This window comes from Staurois parvus, unplaced genomic scaffold, assembly GCF_062004578.1.
Source record: "Staurois parvus isolate SC_StPar_1 unplaced genomic scaffold, SC_StPar_1.0 ptg000205l, whole genome shotgun sequence".
Lineage (NCBI taxonomy): Eukaryota > Metazoa > Chordata > Amphibia > Anura > Ranidae > Staurois > Staurois parvus.
Genome location: NW_028318001.1, coordinates 10,283,514 through 10,298,746, shown reverse-complemented (window position 1 = coordinate 10,298,746; position 15,233 = coordinate 10,283,514). Strand labels below are relative to the sequence as shown.

At 43.3% G+C, this 15,233-nt stretch overlaps 1 protein-coding gene across 2 annotated transcripts in view; it reads right to left on the bottom strand.

Moving 5' to 3' along the window:
* FAM110B (family with sequence similarity 110 member B) overlaps nt 1-14,986 on the bottom strand; it is a 205,348-nt gene extending 190,362 nt beyond the window's left edge. Inside the window, exon 1 of one of the 2 annotated variants that reach the window (XM_089678472.1) lies at nt 14,874-14,986. The gene's annotated coding sequence lies outside the window, so the exon portion shown is untranslated. The remainder of the gene's footprint in view (nt 1-14,873) is intronic. The other variant, XM_089678473.1, reaches the window with a different exon arrangement.
* Between the last annotated feature and the right edge of the window lie 247 nt (nt 14,987-15,233).

Genomic DNA, 15,233 nt, shown 5'->3' with positions numbered 1-15,233 from the left:
CCTCTGATTGGCTATCACAGTGATCAGTCACTGTACAGCCTGGCCCCCTTGGGTTTTTTTTCTCTTTATGAATGGAGGAGAGAGATACATTGTATCTTTCTAACTCCTGGCATAGAGAAAAAAGTTTGTTAAAAAAAAAAAAGGAAAAAAAAAAAAGGATAAATATTAAAAAATAAAGAAAAAATACCTAGATCAAGGTTTGATCTAGTTTAGTGCCAGGGTATGTGTTTGGGTCAAGGTCAAAAGGTCGGGGTCAGAGGTCAGGATTTTAAAAAAATGGTGTCAATGTGTTTAGGTAAAAAAAAAACAAGCAAACAAAAAAAAAAGCACTATTGTTTCTGGGCTGTACTACGGGTACAAACAACAAATAACATACACATATATGGTATCGCTGCGATCGTCAAGAGCTGGAAAATTCATTTCGGTTTGTTCTTTGGTGGTAGGTTATGGTAGTAACAAGAAACACACAGCCAAATTTAAAAAAAAGATTTTTTTTTTACTATTATGGGCCAGTTTTCCTTTGATAATAACATTTGAAATGAAATAAATTGACTTTGAAATGAAAGCCCAATTTGTCCTGAAAAAAAACAAGGTATAATTCACCTGGATGTACAAAGTTGTTTTGATGGTATGGACGGTATGGACACATGTCAAACGTTGCAAAATTGTGCTTAGGCATTAAGATTTATTTTACCCTTAGGAGTTAGGGGTTCAAAAATGCTAGTGTGCATGGAGCCTCAAGAGTTAGTTCATCTTTTCACAAAAAAAAAAAACCTGTGCCACACCCTGGTCCCTGGTGCACCTACCTCCTTGGATGATTATCCTTCACTGCCAACTCTAGCTGATGTAGCAGTCTGGGCGTTTGAAAGGCACACTCTTCTGCACCGTGTCCTTTTAAGACACCATTCCAAATCAATGAGGGCTCAGCGAGATTCTCATTGCTCAGCACAGTCATGTGCCAGCACTGACCAATGCCGTTCACCACTGTGAGCATTATAATTCTGCACAGCCCCAGAACCACTACTCCAGCTGGAATGGGTGGCAGAAGACAATCATCGAAGGAGAATCCACTCTATTTATACAATCTCAATGGGAGTTATACACTCACCAGCCACTTTATTAGGTACACCTTGCTAGTACCAAGAAATATCACCCACACCATTACACCATCACCACCAGCCTGAACTGCTGATACAAGGCAGGAGGGATCCATGCTTTCATGTTCTTCATGCCAAATTCTTACCCTACCATCTGAATGTCGCAGCAACCAGTTTTCCCATTCTCCTCTGACATCAACAAGGCATTTTCATCCGAATAACTGCTACTTACTGGATATTTTCTCTTTTTCGGACCATTTTCTGTAAACCCTAGAGATGGTTGTGCAACCACCATCCTGAACCGTTGATGCAAGGCAGGATGGATCCATGCTTTCATGTTGTTTATGCCAAATTCTGACCCTACCATCTGAATATTGCAGCAACCAGTCTGCCCATTCTCCTCTGACATCAACAAAGCATATTCATCCACACAACTCCCGCTCACTGGATATTTTCTCTTTTTCGGAACATTCTCTGTAAACCCTAGAAATGGTCATGCATGAAAATCCCAGTAGATCAGCAGTTTTTGAAATACTCAAACCAGCCCGTCTGGCACCAACAACCATGTCACGTTCAAAGTCACTAAAATCCCCTGATACTCAGTTTGAATTTTGGCAAGTTGTTTTCACCACGTCTAGATGCCTAAATGCATTGAGTTTCTGCAATGTGATTGGCTGATTAGCAATTTGTGTTACCAAGCAATTGAACAGGTGTACCTAATAAAGTGGCCGGCGAGTGTACATTGAATACCACGCCACAGTCACAGCCACATGCGGTTGTGGAGTGGTCTCATTTACTTCAGTGGGTGAGTCTGGCAAGTGGCACCACTCAACATAAGTTAAAATTGCAGCAATGCAAAGCAAAGCATCATGATCACAGAAATATTAACAGACCACAGCAGCCACCGTGTCACATTGTAAGTGGGTGGTTGGCAGTGTTAGAAACAAGGATCAACCACCTGTATTTACCAGCCACTTGAACTTGACCCAATTGCAAGTGTTATTATACACTAGTACTACAGATCGGAGGTCTTAAATTAAAAGGTGTATATTTGTTGTAATATTAATATATTGCCATAGTCAGTCAATTGATATTATGGGAGTGGAGAGACCAGAACCTGGAGTTGGGTTTACAGGCACATAAGAGCCTATTTTGTTTTGTATTGCTCTACATCAAGCTTTACCAACAACCACATAAAATACTCATGTGTATAAAATCAATATAATATACAGCTACAATAAATCCATCAGTTACTGTACAGTTTCAGTTCCCCTGGACCACAGCTGTTTCCTCCTGCACAGAGCACCATGAGATGAATTTTATTAAATATTGTGACAGATGTGCGCCAGATTTTCTTCTCTAGATAAAGATCTGCCTATGATAGTATGAAACGGTTCTCCAAGATCCCCTAGGAATAAAACTGTCTGAACTATCACCATTAAAATGTAAGTTGCCCAGACTAATGCACAACTGTTTAACATACTAAAGAAGTCAGCACAAAGCGCCAAGCGAGTGCAAAATGTAGAAAACCACAGCCATCAGACTTCAGTTTACTAGTCAGACGACTAAAAAAATTCATTATAATCTGCTGCAATGGATCACTGCACTAAATATGCTTTTAAATCTTAACCCCACAACACACACACACCCCTGAACCCAAACTCAACAACTTCACTAAAGCAGGCCATAGACAGATCGAAATTCAGCCAGGTCAGGAGCCAGGCGAATTTCAGTCCATCTATGGGCAGGCTGGTTGTACTGAAGTTGATCCATCGATTGATTTCAGTACAACCAGCCTGTCGGGTTTTTTTCCCACCCGATCACTTCCAGTGGCTACAGCCACCAGCAGTGATCATTGTATTCTTCCGGTGGGGAAGACTCCCTGCCAGCAGAACATAACAGCACTGCAGAAGAGATTCCCCCCCATCAAAGATGACTGTGTTGATGGGAGAATCAAGCAATTTTTTTTCCTTCAGCCTATGGTATGTATGGGAATGGGAAGTGGGCAGACTATTGTACTCATAATGAAAACAAACAAGGAGATAGGACACTGAACGAATTGTAATGTATTTCTACACCTACCGCAATTCTCCTGCGGAAGAGCAGCCCCGCTGCACCAGATCACGAATATGAACATGATCTGGCATTTGTGGGTAGGGTGGCGTGCACACACTACCACCACCCCTTCTGTGCTTTCATTCACTACAACACAAGCTGATTAGCAGGTTCTGGCTAATGACTTATGGCCGAGGTCTGCTGACCGGCTTCGCGAATGACAGTTCAGAGCCCTGTGTTTACTAACAACACAGGGCTCTGAACAGGGAGCAGCAACGTGACTGGTTTTTTTCTCCCTGCAAAGCAGGAAGATAAATCAGTCACATGTAGTACTAAAAGCAGCATATATTACACATTAAACACATTACATTTTATTTAGGCACACAGATAACCCTTTGATTGCCTCAAGATGTTAATGCCTTCCCAGCCAGTGTCATTAGTACAGTGACAGTGTATAGAACCAGCACTGATCTAGTCAGTTCCCAGCATTATATAGTGTCAGATTGCCCGCTGCACTATCACATTCTACTACTAAAAAAAAAAACCTTTTTTCAACATTTTTTGGTCTTTTTTCATTTAAAAAAAACCTAGTGGTGATCCAATACCACCAAAAGAAAGCTTTATTTGTGTGAAAAAATGATATAAATTTGGGTACAGTGTTTCATGACTGTGCAAAAAAAAAAAAAAAAAAAAGCAAAAAATGCCCTGGTTGTGAAGCAATTAAAATCTTCCAGAGCTTAATTGGATAATTTAGAAATACATTGAAGTTGGTTGCGCATCCTATATATGTTTGGTCATGGTTTCTCATTCAAACAGCATACCTAATAATAATAATAAAAAAAGAAAAAATCTCACTTTTCTAGTGGTTTGTTTTGAGACAAGATTATGAATAGGCCCTGAGGGCAGCATGTATTTTTCAGAATGAAGCTGGCCATAGATGGTTTGAATTTTGGCCTAGTCAGACAATTTGCAAGCCATGGGTGGCCCTGCGAGCATCACAAGGCTCAACAAAAGTCGACTAAAAAAATTGACCGAGCAATACGGAAAATTATTGGACAAACAGTGACTGTATACTATCAGATGAAGTCAACATTTGGGTAATCTGGCAACCTCAGGTGTTGTGGCTCCCTGAATACAATAGCCAGCAGTTAAGATTATTTGATCCATGTTGTTAATGTAAGCTGGCTTAATGACAGAAATCTGAGCTGTCTATGGCTACCTTCAAGGCCAAGTTCACCTTTCAGAAAAAAATAATAAAATGCACATATTTTTGCAATGTCAGGCTCCTGCAGACATGTATGTCAGCTTTCTTGCTCCTACCTCTGTACAGTCTTTTAGAAAGCTGGAGGAAGTGTCAGTGGTCTACGAGGCCCTCGCAGTTCATTGAAAACTACAAGTCATCTGCTGCAGTGGCAGACAGGACTTGTAGTTTCTTCATTCACAAATAGCTGTGAATGAATAATGTGGCTGTGTAGGCGGAACCCCACACAGCCATACCAATTTTGAATAGGATAGGAACCTCAGCCTATTTTCACAGGGGAGGGGGGGGGGGGGGTGAGCGGGGCAGGTATTGGAACATGTTACATGTAACCAGGGGTGGACTGACAACTCATGGGGCCCCCAGGCAATAGGGGATCATGGGGCCCCTGTGTCCTTGCCCAAACTCAAAAAAGCCTATGTAAAAGGTACCAGGGGCATCTCATGGGGCCCCCTACTGACCCCGGGCAGTGCCCGAGTTTCCAAATGGTCAGTCTGCCCCTGCATGTAACATTTTTCAAGAGGTGAACCTACCCATTAACTTGCAAGAACAGATTGGTTTAATTGCATTAACATACCATGTACTATCCAAGTCTTGAGATCATTAACTACTTTAAGGGGGCATACACAGCCTGCATTTTAGCCAGTTTCTGATGAATTTGACTACATTCGAGTCATGCAACAAAAATCAACAAAAGTTGATTTCATAACTACAGCTGGATGAAAATTATCAGCCAAAGGCTCCAGGCACACTAGCGTTTTTTTTTGTTTTTTTTTAAGCTCAAAAAACGGATGAAACGCTGGTAATAGTTTTTTAGTAGTGTTTTGGAACATTAGCATTTTACAGTACATGTAGAAAAAAAGCTGTAATGCACCATTTTAGTTGTGCTTAGGGTTTTTTTTCTAATGGAAAAACACTTAAAAAAAACTCTACAAAAACCATTTTTCTTCTGCTCCTAGACGCTGAAGCTCAAAAACCGCCAATAGCCTAAAGTAGTGTGCATGAACACATAGGAGAACACTACTTAGCTTCTAGGAGCAGAAAGAAGTCTTTTTTGATAGAACCATTCTCCAGGAACAACTTAATTTTCTACATGGTTTAATCACTTCAACTTTTACACATAATTTGTATATAACAAATTTTGGCAGTCATGGAAAATCATGACCAGCTACAAATTAATTGTTAACAACTTTAAAGCTTCATGCACAGTGGACATTTTTACAGCTGCTTCTAAGGGCATCAGGCATTTTTTTTCTTGCCTCTAAACTTACCCCGGCATGTTAGCCTGTGTGTCTGTTTTAATCCCGACACCCCTGACAGACATCACAGCCATGTAAGGACACTCAGGTGTGAACGGGTACCAATAAGTATAATGGGAATCTTGATGTTGAACATAGAAGTGCCTCGGAACATGCTTCAAGTTGTTCAGGACTGAATGGGGTCTAAGGGTTCATTCACGCCAGATGCACTGGGTTGCAATTCACCACAACTCATGCGTTGTGGTGTGAACGAGCCCTAAGGGTCCATGCACACCAACCACCAATTTATAACACAGCAGCTGGTGTGAGGTGCGGTCCAGTGGGTATCACTACTCTGTACCTCACCGTTCCCTTTCTTTTTTAATGATCTTTATTGAAATGTCACACAGACATTTCATTAAGTTCAGTTGGCTGCCGTGCAGTGCCTCACGCTGTGCTGAAAAAAAGGAGTGCGTGCAATACTCTTTTTCAGTGATCCATACCTGCACACGACCATGACACAGTGGTGTGAATCGGGCATACAGGAGACAAGGCATTTTGCCTTGTCATGCGGTGGGACTGTGCTGCAATAACCACTCAGAGCAGTCCCACCATATCTAGTGTGAATGGACCCTAAGGGTTTTATGGATAAATAATAACAGAAGTTCTGGTCATTCATCGGACTGGAATTCTACTTCTAAAATTATAATCTTCTACCACCTTCAACATTTCTGCCGATTCCCATTTCAATGTATTACGGGATGTTCTCAGTGCATCTCTATACACAACTCTCATGATAAATGAACAAAACATTCCACCTAGTTCAGTGGTCTCCAAACTGCAGCCCTTTGCTTGCCTTTGTCCAGCCCTTGGGGCACTATTCCTCTCACCGATATGAGACATTGAGGCTCAGTTCTTAAACGGAGTGCAAAATCTGGCACAGCTCTGCATAGAAACCAATCAGCTTCCAGGTTTTATTGCCAAAGCTTAATTGAACAAGCTAAGTTAGAAGCTGATTGGCTACCATGTACAGGTGGACCAGATTCTGATCACTCCAGTTTTTGTAAATTTTCCTCACTGTTCTGCCAACTGACACCAACGATGGGGCACTATTCCTCCCAATGATACCATGACGGGGCACTCTGCCTCTCACTAATATGAGACACTGTTCTGCCAACTGACACCAACGATGGGGCACTACGCCCTCCCAGTGATACCAACCATGGGGCACTACGCCCTCACAGTGATACCAACCATGGGGCACTACGCCCTCACAGTGATACCAACCATGGGGCACTATGCCCTCACAGTGATACCAACCATGGGGCACTATGTCCTCCCAGTGATAGGAGCCACTGTTCTCCCACTGACACCAAAAATTGGGCACTATTCCTCCTAATGATGCCAACGATGGGGCACTATTTCTCCCCATAATACCAAATGTGGCGATGTTTGCGCTCACTGATGCCAAGAAAATTTCCACTGCCGCTGTCCACAGTCCAGCCCCCCTAAAATCTGAAGGACAATAAACTGCCACTTTGTTTAGAAATTTTGGAGACCCCTGATCTAGTTCATACAACCACTCATCCAGTTGTTGCTCTCTCTTTGTATACATGCAAACTGCTAGATAGTTATGACCCAGATCAACCATTCCCAACCAGAGTTCCTCCAGAGGTTACTAGGGGTTGCTTGAGCTTGGCTTCCCATCTGATAGCCCCTGCTTTGTTCCAGGGCTAACATAATTTGCTGTCCGAAAGGAGGGGGACATTCTGGTCACCATCTCGCTGAGCACCAATATAAACTGAATTGATGGCTGGTGAGTTGGTTTTAGAAACAGATTTCCAAAACCTAAAAATTATTTTAAAGAGTTTCTCCAGGGTACGAAGGTTGAGTAAGTCTGGCCCAGGCTGAAGTGTTCTTTTTACCTATGCGTGTGCCTCTACCTGGCAGTACAAGCAATGATGTGCAGAAATAAAAAGCCATCGTATATCGACCTTCAGTATTTTACGACACACTAATCACAGATTATTTCTGAATGATTGCTATGGAAACTGTACCAAAGCTTGTGTGCACACTAAAAAGTGGCTTGCTGAAGAATCAGACGTAAGACTTTTTTGTTTGCAAGGCTAGTAGGTGAATGACAGTTAGAGTACAGTTGCTTGAAACAGACAACCCCGCAGTTATACATTAATTACATACTTAGTGATGAGACACACAGTGTTCAGAATACACAACTACACTGGAAGGCTACTTTCACACTGCTCAGTTGCAAAAACACGGCAAAAAGGCATTTGAGTTTTGCAGCAGTTTCACCGCCTTTCCTATGCATGTTTCACCTGATGTGACTCAAAAAAATGCACCATAAAGGCAAACACAGGTGCATTTTCCATTCAGTTCAATGGGTAGGTAAGTTTTTGGTGTGGATGCATTTTTTCTGCATTTTTATTCTGTTCCATTCAGTTCAATTGAAAGTGAGATTTTTTTTACCGCACCTAAAATGCAGCAGGCAGGACTTTGAAAAACGCAGTGAACCCGCAAATGGCCAGGTCTCTTGGATTTAATGCACTTTTCTACTGCTTCTTTTAATGCAAAAACAGAAGAAAAACAGATCAGTGTGAAGGCAGCCTAAGAAAAAAGGTCCCATTGAGCAATATGATCATTTAGAACAGGATTCGGTTTACTATCCCTAAAACCCTAGGTGGGCCAGACTGTGGCCAGTGAGAGTAGACAATGTCTCAGGCAAATAACTTACATAGTGCCTGTGGTCAGAAGGAAGAGGATCAATGCCCCACCATCTTGTCAGTTGGAGGGGAGTAGTGCCCCCTCATTGGTGTCAGTGGGTGGAATACTGCCCCATCATTGGTGTCAGTGGGGGGAATGGTATCCCACAGTTGGTGTCAGTGGGGGGAATGGTATCCCACAGTTGGTGTCAGTGGGGGGAATGGTATCCCACAGTTGGTGTCAGTGGGGGGAATGGTATCCCACAGTTGGTGTCAGTGGGGGGAATGGTATCCCACAGTTGGTGTCAGTGGGGGGAATGGTATCCCACAGTTGGTGTCAGAGAAATAGTGTCCCACAGTTGGTGTCAGTGGAATAGTGTCCCACAGTTGGTGTCAGTGGAATAGTGTCCCACAGTTGGTGTCAGTGGAATAGTGTCCCACAGTTGGTGTCAGTGGAATAGTGTCCCACAGTTGGTGTCAGTGGAATAGTGTCCCACAGTTGGTGTCAGTGGAATAGTGTCCCACAGTTGGTGTCAGTGGAATAGTATCCCACAGTTGGTGTCAGTGGAATAGTATCCCACAGTTGGTGTCAGTGGAATAGTATCCCACAGTTGGCGTCAGTGGAATAGTATCCCACAGTTGGCGTCAGTGGAATAGTATCCCACAGTTGGTGTCAGTGGAATAGTATCCCACAGTTGGTGTCAGTGGAATAGTATCCCACAGTTGGTGTCAGTGGGAGGAATAGTAACTTATTGTTGGTGTCAGTGGGAGAAACACTGCCTCATATCAATGGGAAGAACATTGCCCCAAGGGCCTCATACAGGCAAGCAAAGGGCCGCAGTTTGGTGCCCACTGATTTAGAACATTTTCATAATGGCCAACTGAGGACAGCTACAGAAAGGAAGTCCTAGTTTACAATAGTGGCTAGGGGTGTGTGTGGTAAAAACAGGCTGTTGAGTCGCAGTTTTACTACCCTCTTAAATGGGTTACAAAGTGAAAACGTTTTTTACCTTAATGCCTTATGGTAAAAAACACCCCACAACTTGTTCCACTCACCGTCATTCCCAAAAACTGGACACCTGTCATGGACACAGTGCTGTCTTGGCTGCAGCTCCGCTTCCTCACAGGAGACACAGAACAGCAGGAGCCATAGGTTCCTGTAAAGAGGGAGCAGGGCTTGGCTTGGCTTAACAGTGCTCTGTGTGTCTCTGGATGCACACAGCCCAGCTCAGAAGCGCATGCACATAGGTGCCTCAATAGCACCTAGCTTGCTGAGGAGGCATCTGGAGAAGTGACGAAAGAAAAGCGCTGGTTGGGGGGACTTCAAAGAAGAGGTAAGGGACCGCTCTGTGTAATATCATTGTACAGAGCACGTAAGTAGAACATCTTTTTTTTATATTAACCCCAAAAATATATCCTTTAGTATCACCTTAACCAAACATAGCACCAGATAGCACTATACACATGCCACAGCAAGATTTACACCCCGTCACATTTGGCAGGCAGGACCAATGCAGAACAAAAACCGTGAAAAGTGAATCAAAGGGAAAAAAAAGAAATTACCTTAACCGGCACACCTTGGTATAGGGATAATCTTGTCCTTTATTCGCATAAAGCAACAGGCATCAAAGGCAGAGGTTTTAGGACCTTGCAGGATCTTTAGATTGTAAGCTCCACAAGCAGGGCCCTCCTATTCCTTCTGTACTGAAATGTATTGTAATTGTACCGTCTCCCTCATATTGTAAAAAAAAAAACATTATTATTATACAGGATTTATATAGCGCCGACAGTTTACGCAGTGTAAACTGTCGGCGCTATATAAATCCTGTATAATAATAATGTTTTTTTTTCCCAAGGTAGGCTCAGCCTGTGATAACTGTGGCTTTATGTGAACAATAGACAAGATTATCCCTATACAAAAGGTGAATTGGTGACGATCCTTATTATCCTATGACTGTATGCTGGCACGATCCACCAATTCACTGCAACTCCCTAAATGAGCTGTAGCCTATAAAGGAGTGTGACAGATAGAACTTCCTTACACAAGTAAATAGTGTACAAAGAAAAAAAAACAGCGCAAAAACTTAATATAAATAAACAAATAATATTAGTGTCCAAATCAAAAGAGCGCAAAAACTTAATATAAATAAAATACAAATGATATTAGTGTCCAAATCAAAACAATGAAAAAAAAAAAAAGAAAGAAGAATCCCAATCCAAAAAATGTAAAATATTCCACATCCAATGTGCTCCAAAAGAAATAGTGATGGGTCACGTGCAAAGAAAACTTCAGTGTTGTGACACCCTCTGTGACAACCAATATATATTGCACTCACCAAATGTAATGGACTCTCAAAAGCTTAAGAGTCAAAAAACACTTTTTGGATACTGGATATCCTGCCAATAGGGACTTCCACCACTCAGAAAGATGCTCCAATAGAAGAATTTCCCACATAATTTGCTCAATATAAAAAAGAAAAAACTAATAGTGTAATTATTATTATTATACAGTATTTATATAGCACCAGTTTGCTCAGCAAATGGGAGACAATACATGAGACAGTACAATAACAATACAATAAAATACACGAGGGGTTCGAGAGCCCTGCTCCTTGGAGCTTACAATCTAGGAGGGGGGGGGGAGAGTGGTACAGGAGGAAATAGCTGTGGGGGATGGAGTGGTGGGAAGAGTGGAGGAGATCAGCAGTTAGGTGAGGGCTGGGTAGGCTTCTCTGAAGAGATGGGTTTTCAAGGTGCGCCTAAAGGTGAGGAGGGTAGGTGACAGTCTGATGGATTGGGGTAGTGAGTTCCAGAGGATAGGGGAAGCCCTGGAGAAGTGTAATATTGTCAAAAGCAATTTATTTCCCAAAAACTGCATTAATTGCACTCTTTAATTTTTTGTTAAAAATACAAAAAATGCCTTTAGTCAATTAAATATGACCATCATAATCATCTCTGCCACTGAAGATTTCTCCAGAGTAATGAATTGGCAGTTCTCATGGAAAAAAACACAGTGAAGAAGGCCCTGGAACACAGAGTTCCGCATGCGTTCCACTCAACAGACGTGATGTCAAGATGTAGCAAGGAATGACCGGAAATTGCGTTGATGCGTTTCGCCCCTTCTCCAGGGCGTTATCAAATACAAGTAAATGGGGCTGCAACACAACTTCATGCAATGGTTCTGGTTGTGGCATAGCCATGTGGAATTTACAGGGTTAAAACAAGTGGTGAGAAGCCGACATAATGCCTGTCAGCTGTGTGTCAAACACCCCCTGAAAAATGATCCACTGCAGATTGCTCTTCAGAGGGCAGTGCAAATGTAAACAAGTCCTAATGATTCCAGCAAGGAGGACAGAAGCTTCACAAATTTCCAAAGGGTCAGGAATCCTACTATAAAAGTCTCCACTAAAAGTCAAATACCTACAGAAGCAGTTCACACCTTGTCAAGGTTATAAATAAAACGTATTGCCAATGTTATACTTCAATACAAACGTTGCCCTTGAGAGACCTTCTGATAACAAGTTGCCATGTGACAAAGGTTGTCTCCTCCAGCCTTTGAATATTAAGTATTTATAGCAGATCCTATCAACTGCTATAATTATTTCCATCACAAGACTTAATTATTACTACAAATGGATCCAACACAGAAGATAAATATGAATATAATAACACCATGCCTGCGTTCAGTTTACAGGACACCGTGCAATCAAATTCACCCAGAGATTTTATAGGGAGGCAGATGGTTAATTGTTCTCAGATGTCCCGTGTACAGTGTTGCAGAATTTATCAGTGCCATATAACATGAACGCAAATAAGAGAAGGCATATGGGCAATAGAGAGAACCAAGTCCAGTCTAGCACTGCTGGAAACGAGGTAATAGAGTTTATTATGGTGCTGAGTTTAGCAGTACACCAAAAGTTTGCTCAGATGTTTGTAAAGAAAATCAGAGAAAAAAAAAAAAAAATATCGATCCTCACAGCATTTGTTACTTAAGGACTCAACATATTTGTATGAAAACCCTGAAAATTTTTGTCTCGTTGCCATGCTAACGTTTCAAAATGTTATGTTTAATTTTAGGATGCACATTACAAAAAGTACAATTCTTTCTCCAAATGAAAACTACATACAGTTAGAATTTTGTTTGAAAACAAATTTCCATCCTTCTGCTTCAATTTTCCACATCAGTATGCTCAAAAACAATCTGACCCCAACAAATATTAGAAAATTGATGAAATATTTAAAAAAAATGTTAAAATAAAAAAAAAAAAATAAAAGTCAGCAGCTATTATCTGTATTGTTCATATGCCTTCTGTAGCTGCTGACTTTTAATAAAAGGACACTTACCTGTTGAAGGATCCAGCGCTGTCCTCACCCGGGCTGATTCTTCGGGTCCCCTGCGCCAGCATGTTTTGTGTGGAAAGCCAGCTGTGACTACTTGCGGCTGCGCATGCACGGGTCCTGCTGCAATTTGTACACAGACCCGCAGCCTCTTGGGACCAGTGACCCCCCAAGAGGTTGCAGGGGGAAGGGCGAGGAACCTACCAGTGGAATCACTTAGTACAGGGGTGGGCAACTGTGGCCCTCCAGCCGTTGTAGAACTACAAGTCCCATGAGGCATTGCAAAACTGACAGTTACAAGTATGACTTCCAAAGGCAGAGGCCTAATGGGACTTGTAGTTCACCAACAAAAATGTAGCTAAACTGATTAAAGTGGAACTCGACCCTCCTATCCCTTACAACCCAGGAAGCTGCCATCTTAGCCTCTGTTTAATCTGCAGTTATCATGATGCTGCACATATACAGCACATGCTGTAACTAGCATAGCTGGCCATACATTATACAATTTTCTTATTCAATTTCCTTTAGATTTACCTTCAACTATGTACTACAAGGGACTGTCTGAATACAAATTGAAAGAGTTTAGGTTTGACCTCCTATTATGTTTTTGTTAAATCTAAAGGAAATTTGGATAATGTACAGCCAGCCGAATCATACCAGATATTTGACGGCTTGACAGTTTGGATGAGATCACAAGCAACTGTGACATTTCTTCATGCCATGCCTTGATATATACACAGGTGCGATTTCAGTGCCATTTACCTTATAATCTAGGAGAGTTAAATCGCACTGATGTGGTGAAAAAGAAACACAGGAACTATTTTTCAATCTGCGCTACTTGAAATCAAACCTATTAAGACTGTGCCATAAAAATACATTAGATGCGACTTCAGGTGCGATTTGTAAATTGCACGTCGTACCTGAAGTTGCAGCGGTGTGAACCAGAAGAGTTTGGCTTTATTTGCAAAGTCCCTCTAAATCTGCTAGTCCATCTAACTCTGCCTGATCCCCAGACTGACAATGCTGCTGTACAAAGGTGTCTATGTTGCTCCTTCATCCAGAGTGGAGACACCCTACGAAGAAAGAGTGATACTGGCCGGATCACCAGGTGAAAATAAAGGAAAAACACTTTAATTATAAAAAAAGAAGAAAAAGAGAGATACTTCATCTAAGGCTTGGAAAGTTGCTTTTGGGTTTAGTATGAGCTTAACTCATTGATGACAATGACAGGACGGAGGGTATGATTGGTGTAGGAGTGGGGGGTCTCCTGATTGGAGATGGAGAATTTTCTCCCTTTTAATAGGAAGCTCCTGCTTACTTCCATGCAAGCTATTAAATAGATCCAGATGATTGCGGTCTTCTGGATGAGAACAAAGGCATGCAGAGCAGTGACAGCAGCTGGACCAGGGGAAGCCCCTCCATCCATCCCTAGGATGACAACACACAGGCAGACAATGATCTTGTCCAATACACAGCAGTGCTGGGCTCTGATCACCTCCAGCCAGGACAAGACAATGCCATGCCGACTGTCCCCTGTGCTGTGCCCACTACCCCCTGTGCTGTACCCACTGCCCTCTGTGCTGTGACCCCTGTGCTGTGCCCCCTGTCCCCTGGGCTGTGCCCACTATCCCATGCCCCCTGTGCTGTGCCCACAGCCTCCCCTGGGTTGCGCACCCTGTGCTGTGTCCCCTGGGCTGTGCCCACTGCCCCTCGCACTGTTCCCACTGTCCTCTGTGCTTTGCCCACTGTTTCTTGCACTGTTCCCACTGCCCCCTTCCGCTGTGCCCACTGCCCCTTGTGCTGTGACCACTGTCCCCTGTGCCCTCTTGCACTGTGCCCACTGCCCCCTGTGCTGTGCCATGTCCCCCTTGTGCTGTGCCCACTGTCCTCTGTGCCATGTCCACTGTCCCCTGTGCCCTCTGCCCCCTTGCGCTGTGCCCTTTGCCCCCTGTGCTGTGCCATGTCCCCCTTGTGCTGTGCCCACTGTCCCCTGTGCCATGTCCCCCTTGCGCTGTGCCCACTGTCCCCTGTGCTGTGCCATGTCCCCCTTGCGCTGTGCCCACTGTCCCCTGTGCTGTGCCATGTCCCCTGTGCTGTGCCATGTCCCCCCTGTACACAGCTGATCTCAGCACCCCCATTGCCATGCAGTACAGGGAAGGGATCTCACCTGGGTGACCTGAGCAGACTGGAGCAGGCACAGCAATAGACAGCACTCTGCAGACTCCACACACAGCACTGTGAATGAAATGTGCCGTCCCCAGGAACAGCTCAGCCCTTCCACTTCCTGGGGAGGGGGAGGGGTCACATCAATGCTGCCTCTTCTTCTTCTTCTTCTTCTTTTTCTGTTTTATTGGCAATTTAAACCTGGCCAAGCGGAGCTCTCAGCGCCACCTAGCTGTGTCTTTGTATATCGCTCACTAGACCTCAGACTGGTGGCATGTCCTGTGATCAGCACACAGAAGGGGGAATCCTGACTTCACAATAGCAGAGCTCCCACTGGCCCTGATTTCGGGGGACTCTCCCTCAT